The following is a 12,207-nucleotide window of genomic DNA, read 5'->3' as shown; positions in this document are numbered from 1 at the left end:
AGAGTCTTGGGTAACAGAGGGTAGATAGCCTGTTCTGTTTGCAGGGTGGGCTTCTGGACCTTTATCTGTTTGCTTATGTAGAATGCTATTGCGAAAGGCTTGTTTTACTCACTACACCATTTTATTATAGAGACAGTCTATTGATTTTTATGAGCTTGATGTAACGCTTCGTTTATCCTGTAGAGGCACTGTAGGGAAACTAAACACAGGGTACTATTACACGGGCCAACTACAGCCCGATCATTTTGCTAGATCGGCACTTGTTTACTTGAACTATTAGACGTCCCGATAATTGGGCCGTTAGGGCTGCATGGACATCATTAGTGATATCCATGCAGCTCTTGCCCAAACACCTGATACCCTTACCTCTCCCCGCTCCCAATCTTCTCTCCTGTGCTCCACATTGGCTGAGCGGCCTATTAGCTGACGGGACGCTCAGAAGCTGCAGCCGCCGGGACCGGGGAACTGCGGAGCACAGGTGAGAAGACCAGGAGCAGGGAGAGGTAAGGTATCGGGTGTTTGGCCAATCCTCAGCCGCACATCACTATTAAACGTAGCCAAACCCAAACAAACGATCAGGTGATGAATGTCATTGGCTGATCGTTGTCTCTCTTAGGGTCCTATTCCACGGGCCGAGCAGGGCCTGATCAATGATGTAAACAAGCGCCGATCTGCTAGATCACCGCTTGTTTACTGGGCCTATTCCACAGCCCAATGATCGTTGAGCGAGAGCAGCATACATTACCTGTCAGGTCTTCTTCTCCACTGAAAGGCCACTTAGCCAATCACAGGCCGCGGCGGTCCCAGCCTGTGATTGGCTGAGCACTCCGTCAGCTGACAGGCCACTCTGAAGCTAGAGCGCCCGGGGAGGAAGACAGAGCGGAGGAGAAGCCCTGCAGGTAATGTTTTGTGCATCTCAAATCGTCGGTCGCCCGCCGCGCACCGCTATTCCACTATAGCGATGCGCAGTGGGGGAACGATGATTTTAGGTCTGGCCCTAAATGAACGATCAGCCGATGACCCGATCATTGGCTGATCGTTCTCTCTGTTCCACCGAGCGATAATCGGCCGAATGGGGCCAATTCGGCCGATATCGTTCCTGTGGAATAGGGCCCTTAGGGTCCATTTACACAGAAAGATGATCTGACAGATTATCTGACAAAAATTTGAAACCAAAGCCAGGAATGGATTTGAAAAGAGCAAAAATCTCAGGTTTTCCTTTATGACCTGATCTGTTTCTAGTCTGTTCCTAGCTTTGGCTTCAAATCTTTGGCAGATAATCTGTCAGATATTCTTTCTGTGTAAATGGATCCTTACACTGAGCAATAAGCGGCTGAATTGCCCCAATTCGACCAACTATCGCTCCGAGTAATAGGGCCCTTACTCCCTGGTTCTCCATAGACTACCATATTATGATTTGCTTATTGTTGGAAGACCTTCCTAACAAAAGGAATTGACGGCCCCTCTATAGAGAGACTAAATAATTACTATACAGTTAATCCTATAAGCCTTCATGTAATGTTTCTAAAAACTTAGCCTGAACACAGCTTTATACTGGTTATGTACAGTACTTGTCAGTGGCCTATAAAAAATGGCCGCACACACGTCACGGCTGCTATGCTTTTTAAAAAGGTTAGTGCTGTCAGGTAAAATAGCTGGCGATATTAGCAGGACATAACCATTGCTCTGCTTTGCTTGTTTGCTTGTTTATTTTGTTTGCTAATTATCATTTTAAAAATTTTCCATTAGCAGCGACAAATACTTGCGGTTTGCTATTTATGCTATTTAGACATTAGAAATTCCCACATCCCTCTTTCATAGTTGGTTCACTGGGTTTTATACGTCCTCCTAGACCTACAGTGATACTGTGATTAGTAAAGGCTATGGAAGTTATAAAAGTAGATTTTATGGTGAAATACATTCAAGGATTTATTATTCTGCGGCATCTGATCTATCCTGTCCTCTTCAAGCTGAAAAGGATATAGGAGGAGATTTATCAAACATGGTGTAAAGTGAAACTGGCTCAGTTGCCCCTAGTAACCAATCAGATTCCACCTTTCATTCCTCACAGACTTTTTGGAAAATGAAAGGTGGGATCTGATTGGTTGCTAGGGGCAACTGAGCCAGTTTCACTTTACACCATGTTTGATGAATCTCCCCATAATGTACATACATGTATACTGTATATGCCACTTTTCCTTGTTTTTACCTCTGCAGGTTTCTTTTCTCATTCTAGTTGCCCTTGAACTAGTGGGCAGAGACTACCTGCTATGTGTTGTATACACTGCACACACAGTAGAGTGAATCTTGCCCCCCTATATCTGAATATTACAGCCCCAGAAGTGGGAGGGCATTCTACAAAAGAGTACAGTGAATGAGTTTATGGTAGGAGGAAGAGAGGGGTAGGAAAGTGTCTGTCATTTTTCTCTGTTAAGATATATTACTGTGTTTCTCATAGTCTCTTCATTTATTAAAAAAAAAAAAAGTTTGTAAAATGTTAAGTGAACAATGTGCAGTCGTAGCTAAAGGGCTGGTAGCATATTGCTAAGATACATTACATGCTGGTTATTCGGGGTCCATCTATTAGGAACTCTACAATTGATTAATAAAAGGGTTCAAAGGATAGAAGTGTCCCACTGCTGGAATCCCCACATAAAGGTAGATCGGGTGTCTTTTGTATGTTTGTAAGTCCCACCAAATTTAAAAACATCAGGCAGGGGGTTGCATGAAAATATTAAACTACTTCCAGTTCCTGCTCACGGCTGCCCAAAGTCATTTTCGGCTGTAAACTGGGTACGTCATGTACCCTGCTCTTCCAGCTGCAATGTCATGGCCCGGCAGAGCAATTGCCCACTCAGCCAGTCTGTGACTGGCTTGATTTTTTTTTTTTTTTTTTTTTTTTATTTGGTGGGACTTTTCCTTTAATGAAAACAGGACATTAGCTCAGTATTTCTTTTGTTGGCAGCGCCCTCATGAGATCTTTAGTGGTATATGTCTAATTCTAATTACACAGCAATTGGGATAAACTGTTGGTATGTACATGTTCACATACTGTAATAATAATTTACCTATAGGGGGAAAAATGAGAATCTATAACCAAGCAAGTTTGCATAGAAATCTGCATTCAATCTCTCAGGTTTGAATGGAATTTGGAATCCATTCCAATGTCATACTCAGCCGCCTTAACCTGTCCTGCTTCCTCCCCTCAGTGTGCATACTTCACATGCCAAGAATATACTTCGGTCACACAATTCCACTGTATGAACACATTATCAAAGGCCTCACCTCCACTAGTCGGTGACTGCGTGCCCTCACAGGCAACCATTATTTACGTATTGTACTCTTGTCATTTAATACAAAAACAGTGAACGTTACATGTTGTTGCTCATAGATTCCAGATGGTTATCTTAGCCTTTGTTCACATTATGTGAAGGTGATTGACTTTTTCTTGGGAACAGTAAAGCAAATGCCCAAGGCGGTACATAAATACCAGTGTACCTCAGTGATTGTAGGGGTTTCTTGACCCAAGACTTTGCCCATGCTAGATTCTTTATTTTAAATAAACTTGAACTTTGTAATATCCCCTCATCAATCCTTATATCGTCCTTATCTCTTTGTAGCCAGCTCAGGTCAATGGGGTCTATGTCAACTCGACCCTACTCAAAATAAATAATCTATCCTTATAGGTTTTGTTTTTGAAAAAAACTCTTCTGAGAGGCCCCAGTAGGGCGAAGTGTTAGAGAAGGGGAATTGCGGCCATAATAGTCAGAGCCAGGCCTATATTTGTATTCATCCTAATTCTCCTGGTTCATTAAAGGAGAAGTTCGTCGAACATTTTTATCAAAGTATTGTATTGCCCCCCAAAAGTTATACAAATCCCCAATATACACTTATTACAGGAAATGCTTATAAAGTGCTTTTTTTCCCTGCACTTACTTCTGCATCAAGGCTTCACTTCCTGGATAGAATGGTGATGTCACAACCCGACTCCCAAAGCTGTGTAGGCTGTGGCTGCTGGAGAGGATGATGGCAGTGGGACACTGAGGGACACAGAGCACTGGAGGGACACTGAGCATCCCTCTGCCATCATCCTCGGTCGTGGGTCGTGACATCACCATTTTATCCAGGAAGTGAAACCTTGATTTAGTAGTAAGTGCAGGAAAAAAAGCACTTTACAAGCATTTCCCGTAATAAGTGTATATTGGTGATTTGTATAACTTTTGGGGCGCAATACCATACTTAAATAAAAAAATTTCACCGGACTTCACCTTTTAAAACAATTGTAGAGATATGATTGACATGCAGACAGTTAAAATAAATTACACTAAATAGCATGTAAATCTGCATGAAGAGTTGTGGTTAGCTGACTGGCATGCCCTTTGAGTTATGCATTGTGTGAAATATGGTTGCGCACTCCTCTACGGGTGGTGCAAGTTGAAAACCGGTAGACTATTTGAAGAAATATCTACTGAATTAAAAAAATTTAGTTTTTAGTTGCTCTTAGCTGCTAAAGTTTATTTAGGTAAGTACTAAACTACAGTTGCATAACAAAAGAATACAGCATTTTATGAAAAATCAGCATTTGTACATTGATCCTGATCCAGATGATTCAATACTTAAACTTTATCAACAAGGTATACACAGAGAGATGCAAGAGGTAAGGGAAGATGGTGCCGACAAGCTGCCTCCATACACAGATGGGCACCACCTCCCTTTTCCTCTTGCACTTGTGCCCAGGAGCCCAAGGTGGTCCCTTTCCTCTCTATATAAAGAGGCTAGTACTATAAGGTTGAGGGCCCCCTTTGACACTGAGGACCACCAGCTTCAAGTTACACCCCTGCCTTATCTAAACAGGTTACCCATATAACAAAGAAGAGGGTCAGCTCGATAGCTTTAATTGGGAGTTTTTTTGTTTCTTAATTTTGTTTAATATATATATATATTTTTTTTTAATATATTTTGAGAATGAATGTGACTTATTGTTCATACAGAGTATTTTTTTCATTGTAGTCTTATTCGCATGTAATAGATGAGCAGTGTGCTTTTAAACTAAGAGGCTTTTCTATGGCTCAGACTGTGCTACTGCGTCAGCAAGTGCTTGGTCCCGCTGTAAAATATTTACTGAGAAATGTAAGAATTTCAGGGACATATATTTTAAAGAAAAAAAATGGAATTTTCCCTGTTATCAAGGCTGCAGCAGCTATCCCCACGTAAGTGAGCGGAACGCCAGAGGACGTCATTACCATATACAAAATGTATTCAAGGTCGGAGCTGAAAACTCTTTATTGAAAGTTTAATCCAAGGACATAGTAAATGACACCGCAACATCCCAAGAGATTACAGTTTAGGTTTCACCTTCAGCTCAGGAAATTCTTCTTTATATTTGTTACAGAGATACAGGAGGTCATAGGGCTGTGATGCTGGTAGACTAAAGAAGTGCTATAATGTCACTGTGATGTAGGAGATACATGCCTAAGGCCCAGCTTTTCATGTAACCAATATAGTTGATGTACTAGTTATACTGTGTGTCCTCCATAAGCAAGGATATAAGAAAAATCTAGTGTATTGACTTTACCTTAAATCAGTAAAATCTCTTTTAAGCCAGGGTGCCAGCAAACTATGCTGCTTGATTGCAGCTCTGAAGCCAACAGAATTGTGAATTCAGCTCTGGCTTTTATATTAGCTGAAACTTCTGATTAGTAAAATAATGTATTGTATTTTCATCCTTGTCCATACAACAATTCTATTTCTCTATAATATAGTTCTATATGTAAAATGACTTTCAAAAACCGACATATACATAGACATGACTGACAATTGGGCATTGCTACAAATTTCAATTTGATATGCCAGAAGCTAAACAGGGGTGTAAATATACACATGGTCAGATACAGCTTCTCATTGGGATTCTGGACTTATCTTTTTTTTTTAATCACCATTGTCTCAGCTCTAAGAAATAATTTTTGTTATTATTTAAATATGGTTTTGAAGTCTAGGGGGCGTTCCCCAGCATAGCAAAAGCCCTGGTATTTCCAGCCTATGTCCTCTTCACCACCTCTGTACCTGCCCACATACCCATTTGAACTGGCAGCCACTGGAATAAGAGGATATGAGCTAGACTTACCTGAGCTTTTGCCTTATTGGGGAACACCCCCTGGACTTTTAAACCTAATTTACATATTAACACAAAGGCTTCTATCAGGGTGCTGGAAAGGACTTTGGAGATAATAAATAAAGGTATGTCTAAAATCCTGATGAGAATCCCCATCTAGCTATGGGCTTCTTAACACCTCTATTTTCTTGCTGGCAAACAGATTGGCCTCTTATTCAGGTTAATATCTATTATGAATTGACAGCGGTATCCAGGAAATATTTATGACTCAGTTTATGTTTAGTCTGTAGTCAATAGTCCGGATCTTTGCTTTGTACTGTATAACTTATGTAGAGTTCCATTCTCTTGATCATAAGTGCTTGTGACACCTCCAGCTTGGTGTTGTGATACGTAATTGTCTTTGGATACACTGATGGGACAGACCATTCATGTGAATACTACACTAGTAGCGGCATATTCACTGCTGGATTATCCGGGCTTTTGACATACAAAACCTCCAGATAGTGTTTGTTGTGTTTTGTTCCCCTTTAAAAGAATAACCAGGAATTGGCCTACCGTTCAATATGCGGACGTGACCTCTTCTGCCCGTAAAAGGAAGGAAAGTCAAACCGCGTGTTCTGTTGTATTTTCAGGGCCTGAAATGTGTGCAGTAAAAGAAGAGTAGGAAGTGAAAAGTGCTGCCTTGCCTGGTCTCCCTCACTTGTCAGTGTATGACAGATATATTGTGAATATGGAATGCGCTTTTTTACCTGCAGGAGGGGGTGAGGTATTAGCAGAGAATGCTTTCTGTACCTCTGGGTCCTGCTTAGATTCTTATTTCAGCCCTTTGTCACCTGAGGCAATTTTTTGTTTGTTTTTGTCCTTCTCTGTAAAGTTAGAAGAGTTTGCAGATGAAAACGGGTTGAATCAACAGCTTTGGGCTTTCTGAGTTGTCCATTCACAGAATAGCATAGCAGCACCTGTGTACTGAGAGTGTTCGCTGTAAAGTATTACCGGGAGCTGTAACATCACAGCATTCATACAGTTAAAAAACAAAACAAAAAGGACTTTTAGGTAGAGATTAGAGATGAACGAACTTCAAGCATGCTCGATCCGAACCCAAACTTTTTAGCATTTGATTAGCGGTGGCTGCTGAAGTTGGATAAAGCCCTAAGGCTATGTGGAAAACATGGATATAGTCATTGGCTGTATCCATGTTTTCCAGACAACCTTAGAGCTTTATCCAAGTTCAGCAGCCCCCGCTCATCAAATGCTGATAGTTCGGGTTCGGATGGACTTGAACCCGAACCCAGTTCGCTCATCTCTACTTTTAGGCTATGTTAACACACAGTATGGCAACGGACGTTGTTATACTGGCCGAACATAAGCTGGTGTTTGACTGTTCCTGCGGCCGTCAGAGCTCTGACAGACACAGGAACCTTTTTTTTTTTTTTCAAAAGGCTTTGATTTCCAAACACACTATGGAGTGTATGCATGGAAGGTTAATAACAGCCACTGCTTATAGAATTGGCATGCAAATTTTTTTTTTGCATGGCCGCACCAAACAATGGTGGTTGTAATTTGTGCCATGTTCTCACATATTATTAATAATAATAATATTATTATGGCATAGAAACTTCAAATGAAAGTAGAGGCCTTCAAGCAAGTACTCCAAAACTTAGAGATGAGCGAACTGTTCGGACTTTTGGTCCGAAAGCGGTTCGCTCGATCGTGATGCCTGTGATCCCGGGTGCAAAGTTGCGATCCCAGGAATATGTGGCCGGGATATTCCAGGGAATTGATCTGAAATTCCCTGGCCGCATATTCCCGGGAGCGCAACTATGCACCCGGGATCACAGGCATTACGATCAAGCGCAGATGCCATCTGACAAAAAGTTCAACGGTCCGCGCAACTCTATCCAAAATAAACTAGGATACTTCATGTTTTCTTTTTGTTTTTTTATTTTGTTATTTTCTTCAAAGAAAAGTATTGTTCTTTGTTGCCTCTTCCATTTTTATTAATGTCAATATTTAGTAGTTTTGTTGGAAACAGTAAGTTATCTGATGAAAATTTACTCTTCGTTACTTCAGTCTTTGTTTTCTCCCCGCCTTCTATGTGATACCTTGTAAAGCCCCATTTAACATCTCCTCATGCGCTTAGAAGTTAAAAGGTCTGTTCTCTTTAGACAATTTCTTTTTGTTCCCTGATGATAAACTGATCACAGGGTGTCCCACTGCTAAGACCCCCAGCAATCTACTCTAATCTGTTGTGGAATCCAACAGAAAGTGTTCAATGATGCATTTCACAGTTTCCATTGAAAACACTGACCTGTTAATGTAATGCAGCCTTTTTTTTTTCTTTTTGTAGCTGCCTTCCAGATGAGGATCCTGAATAGGGACCTCAGTCTATTAACTCAGAATACTCTAATAGGGATTTAAGCTTAGTTTTTTAAAAAAAAAATTGGACAAAAAAAAGTGTCACTTTGTATGATCACCACAATTTGCTCCTTGAGTATTTGTTCCTCTTTAAGCCTCATTCACACATCAGTATATTTTTGCTGACTGAAATCTGTGTCCACATTTTGGTATCGGCTAGTACACATCAATAGAAATTGTACAGTAATTTTTCAACTAGTTTTGTTGTGATCAGCACTTTTTGTTGATTTGTGGAGGCTCTAATTAATTTCTATGGGGACATGTGCTGCAACTGTGGTCTGAGCTACAACATGTCATGCGTGTGAATAACCTTATTGAAGACATTGTAATCATCTTTGCCAACAATTGCGGATCCACAAGTACGGACTTTTTTGCGGACGTGTAAATAAGGCCTTACTCTTTAGAACATGTCTTGAGGTTGCCATAATCCTACTTCACACTGAGGGGCTAATACCCCGAAACAGCTGTCTGTGGATGGATACCTTGCTTGGGTGGTTTCCTTCATTGGAGACATTCCTTGGCTTTGTTGTTTCTTCCGGGAGGAAGGTCTGGCTAGTTCACTGACGTCGAGACATGTGATGGTATCTCTGCAGTGTTGTTTTGCATATTTCATTTCCCAGGGGGCAATGTTCTAGAATACACTGGCGTCGAGACACATGATGGTGGTGTCTCTGCGGTGTTTTGGTTGATCTCCCTGAGGTCAGCCAGCGTCCTTTTGCATGCCCTTACTAGGCATTGCTCCCACTAGCCAGATTCCTACTCCACACTGATGAGGGGCAAATACCCCGAAACAGCTGTCTGTGGATGGACACCTTGCTTGGATGGTTTCCTTGACTGGAGTCATTCCTTGGCTTGCTTGTTTCTTCCCGGAGGAAGGTCTGGCTAGTTTACTGACGTTAAGACACGTGATGGTGTCTCTGCAGTGTTCTTTTGCATATTTGAGGTTGCAGGGCACACTGTCGTGGTAAAATTTTGGCATTGAACCATGTGTACCTCATCTTGGGGAACACAGTATTTTGGCCAAAAGCTGAAAGCCGCAAAAAATATCTTCAGAGAACTTAACCTATTTTTACTTTTTCCATGTAGTTTTATACATGTACTTCAAGAAGGAAACTGTGTTAATTTGCTGTTCCAGGTAAACCCATTGAACCTCTTGTATCTTGGAATGGAGCCTGCCTTTAAAACTTGGGCAGGTTTTTAATCGGATAGAATATTCCCTTGATGGTTTTAATCTGTGCTTTAAGATCTGAGTATAGAATGAAAATCCAGATTTTATACTGATCTCCAAAGGCTCTTTGGCTTCCAAAGATAGCATGTAATAGCGAGTAACTTCAGCTAATTACCAACATAATCATTTGCCGGTCAGTAAATTTAACCTTTTCTTTCTGCAGCATAAATTCACATTATAAATCTATAGTTTTCATATTTATAAGTTTTATGTGTGTAAATGCAATAACGTTACCCTTCTCCTGAATAGTTTTATACACTGTGAAATATGTTTATACAGTGACAAATACATTACAGAAGTAATAAACCACTAATATATAAACATTGATGGTACTGAAGAGGCTGAATTATGTGAAGCCTGAAAACAGAGGAACTTTATGGAATTCTCTACAGCTATGTTTTTTTTTATTTTTTTTGGATTGTCATATATTAGAGGGTGTTATACTTTTGTCACAGACTTCTGGGGTTCCTTTTTTTTTTTTTTTTTTCTATACTCATGAGAGTGTTGCCCTATCAGTAACTGTTCCTTTGCTGGGGTAACCTTTCTGGTTGTATATTTACTGTTCGTTAAATTAAGAATTGTATTTTTTATTAAATATATATATATATAATGGTAATCCTGGCTCTTTTTTTCCCTCTTTTCGTTTACGCCATTCACCGTACGGGATGGCGATTGTTAGATTTTAATAGATCGGACAATTAAGCATGCCACGGTATATAATATGTTTAGTTGTTTATTTTTATATGTTTTATTTATATTATGGGATAGGGGGTGATTTTACTTTTTATTGGGGGAGGGGCTTTGGGGCATTTTTAAAAACTTTTTTTTACACACATTAAGTGCCCTTGGGGGGCCTTTCACATGCAATCATTACATTGCATACACTGATCACTGCTTTGCCATAGGCATAGCATTGATCAGTGTAATAGACTCATCGGTCCCGATCGGACCGCACAGAGGAAGGCAAGAGACCTCCGGCGACCCACACTTACTGCGGGTGTCCCGATCGGTAAGTGACAGGAGCTGCTCCTGTCACTTACACTCAAATGCGATCACGGTATTTGAGGGGTTAATGACAGGCTGTAGTCCGATTGCTGCAGCCTGTCATTTACGGTGAGGGCCTGGCTGCTATGAAGCGCGCTCCGCTCCAGAGCGTGCTTCATAACCCAGGACGTACCTATAGGCCCAGGATCGTCTGGCAGCTTGTCTAGGGGTTAATCATCCTTTTTTTTTTTTTTTTTTTTTTTACATGATTTTGGGTGTGCACATTTGCTTTTGTGTAGTTGCATTTAACCAGTAGGCATATGGACTGGGATTGTCTCCTGAAGTAAGTATGTTTATGCCCTGTTATACAGGGTTTGTACACTCTCCTTCCTCACTGTAGTATTCCTCATAAAGTCACTAAGTGGGCCATTAAATGTAGTTCTTTTTATAGCTACATCAAACACAGTAACTTTCTTCTCTGACTAGGGCTTGCTTGAGTCATGACTATTAAGGGGTAAATAGTGACACCTAACAATTCATTATGTAAGTATACATTAGTTGTCATCTTGACACAAATAGCCCTTTTCTTTGAAATCTGAAGACAACAGAAAGTCCCACATAATGAATGGGCCATAATGGCAGTGATTTAAAGGCAGTCTGCATGTATTCCAGTAGGTTTTCCTCCGAAAGACAGAAATTTAGTGTCTACTTAATCCTATTTCTCTAGCTCCACCTGCAGGCCGGTACTCATAGGTTACAGTTCACTGTCTTCTGAAGGAGAACTAGTTTATGTACCCTTCTTAGATCTTTGCCTATAAACACCCTTTTAAATGGGCCAGTTCTCAGTCCAGTGGGCATTCATAGAATTGCTTGTTTCCAACAATTGGTCAATGGAAAAGGGCTAGTGATTCGCAAGTTTATTAACAAACTAGATCTTTTTTGTGGCTAATGAAGTCGACATTATCATCCGCACGTGTCCTTTTGCATAAATGATACATGTGCAATCCAGTAACTGCTTATATGGCCGTCTACACCATTAGCCTATGTAAAGGCTCTGTAAATGAGTGCCATTCAGAGGTCTGCACTTGTTATCCACCACTCCACATTTAACCCTGCTGGCTTATTATGTTCTCTCCATTTATGCAAATGATTGGGCAAAATTAAGGGATTGTGGGGGTCAGACCACTGGGGCCCACCACAATTTTGAGAATGGGGCCCCTGAAATTTCCATAGAATAGAGCATACAAGCCACAATCCATTCATTCTTTATGGAGCCACTGAAGAGAACTGGAAGCTGCGTTTGGGTATAACTACCTAAAGTGGCAATACTCCTTTTATACAACAGCTGAATCTCCTTAAAGGAGAAATCTAGGAAAAATTTTAAAGTATTGTATTGCCCCCAAAAGTTATACAAATCACCAATATGCACTTATTATGGGAAATGCTTATAAAGTGCTTTTTTACCTGC

General features: G+C 40.7%; 1 protein-coding gene across 7 annotated transcripts in view; it reads left to right on the top strand.

Annotated features, from left to right (window-relative positions):
* The window catches only part of FAM110B (family with sequence similarity 110 member B), a 119,448-nt gene that overhangs the window by 72,857 nt on the left and 34,384 nt on the right, over window positions 1-12,207 (top strand). The window contains exon 1 of one of the 7 annotated variants that reach the window (XM_069960015.1): window positions 2,246-2,385. The exons of 5 other annotated variants lie outside the window; for them this stretch is intronic. The gene's annotated coding sequence lies outside the window, so the exon portion shown is untranslated. Of the gene's footprint in view, window positions 1-2,245; window positions 2,403-12,207 lie in introns of those variants that run through there. One more of the 7 variants, XM_069960018.1, reaches the window with a different exon arrangement.

The sequence above is a fragment of the Dendropsophus ebraccatus genome, chromosome 2, assembly GCF_027789765.1.
Source record: "Dendropsophus ebraccatus isolate aDenEbr1 chromosome 2, aDenEbr1.pat, whole genome shotgun sequence".
In the NCBI taxonomy this organism is placed as follows: domain Eukaryota; kingdom Metazoa; phylum Chordata; class Amphibia; order Anura; family Hylidae; genus Dendropsophus; species Dendropsophus ebraccatus.
The sequence above is the reverse complement of the archived record's forward strand: the minus strand, read 5'-3'. Positions and strand labels throughout refer to the sequence as shown.